The sequence below is a fragment of the Martes martes genome, assembly GCF_963455335.1.
Source record: "Martes martes genome assembly, chromosome: 2".
In the NCBI taxonomy this organism is placed as follows: Eukaryota; Metazoa; Chordata; class Mammalia; order Carnivora; family Mustelidae; genus Martes; species Martes martes.
The window spans coordinates 46909087-46910434 of record NC_137889.1 but is presented as its reverse complement, the minus strand read 5'-3'; positions in this window follow the sequence as shown (position 1 = coordinate 46910434).

Genomic DNA, 1348 nt, shown 5'->3' with positions numbered 1-1348 from the left:
ACTTCCCTCCTGTTTCCCTTGGGAGGGCAACCTTGCCTAAACCTCGCATTCCTTCCTAACAAATTCTTCTCCTCTTTTTAAGAGACTCTTTTTTTTTTTTTAAGATTTTTTTTATTTATTTATTTGACAGACAGAGATCACAAGTAGGCAGAGAGGCAGGCAGAGGGAGAGGAGGAAGCAGGCTCCCTGCCGAGCAGAGAGCCCGATGTGGGACTCGATCCCAGGACCCTGGGATCATGACCTGAGCCGAAAGCAGAGGCTTTAACCCACTGAGCCACCCAGGTTCCCTCTTCTCCTCTTTTTTAATGCTCTCCCTCTGCCTTTAAAAGCCTTTCTTTTGTTTAGCTCAGCACAGCTCTCCTTTACTTGCTAGATGGGATGCTGCTCAATTCATGAATTGTTGAATTGTTGAAGGCACATTAATCTTCAAATGTACTTGGATGAATTTTGTTTTTTTAACAGATTTGGTAGCAGTTGTCGGGATCCAAAGTATACTTCCACGGCATTCGGGGACAATGAGGAACAGATGTGGCATCTTGAGAGCTCTTCTGATTTCACGGTTCCAGGGCCCTTGGTGAGTTCTGCAGACATCATCACTTTCCAGTCCGGGGTTAATAGTTCATGTACACCGACAAGAACCTCTAACCGAGAACCAGTCCATTGACAAATATTTGAGACAAGCAGAGTATGACATTCCTCCAGAAACTCCCAACTGTCTTTTTAAAAAAGATTTTATTTATTACTGGGGCACCTGAGTGGCTCAGTCATTAAGCGTCTGTCTTCGGCTCAGGTCACAATCCCAGGGTCCTGGGGTCGAGCCCCGAATCGGGCTCCCTGCTCAATGGGGGAGGCCTGCTTTTCCTTCTCCCACTCCCCCTGCTGTGTTCTCTCTCTCGCTGTCGTCTCTCTCTCTCTCCGTGTCAAATAAATAAATAAAATCTAAAAAAAGAAAAAAGATTTTATTTATTATCTATTTGAAAGAGTGTGCAAGACAGAGGAGGAGAGAGAGAAGCAGATTCCCTGCGGAGCAGGGAGCCCGATGTGGGATTCGAACCCCAGACCCCAGGATCATGACCCAGCCAAAGACAGACAATTAACAGGCTGAGCCACTCAGGTAACCACTCCCCCACCCCACCTGGCGCCGAACTTTCCTAATGTTAATGCTTTTGATGAGGGAGCGGGAGGCTGGCTGAGGACAAAGCAAAAGCTGGCACCTTGCACCCCCTCTCCATCCGCTCCCCTCAGTGATGTGTGTGGCATTCCTCAGGTACCCCTGACTGCCAAAACAAATAGTTAACTTGCTGAGATCACAATCCCGCAAGACCGGAGTCTCCCTTGGTTTAACAAA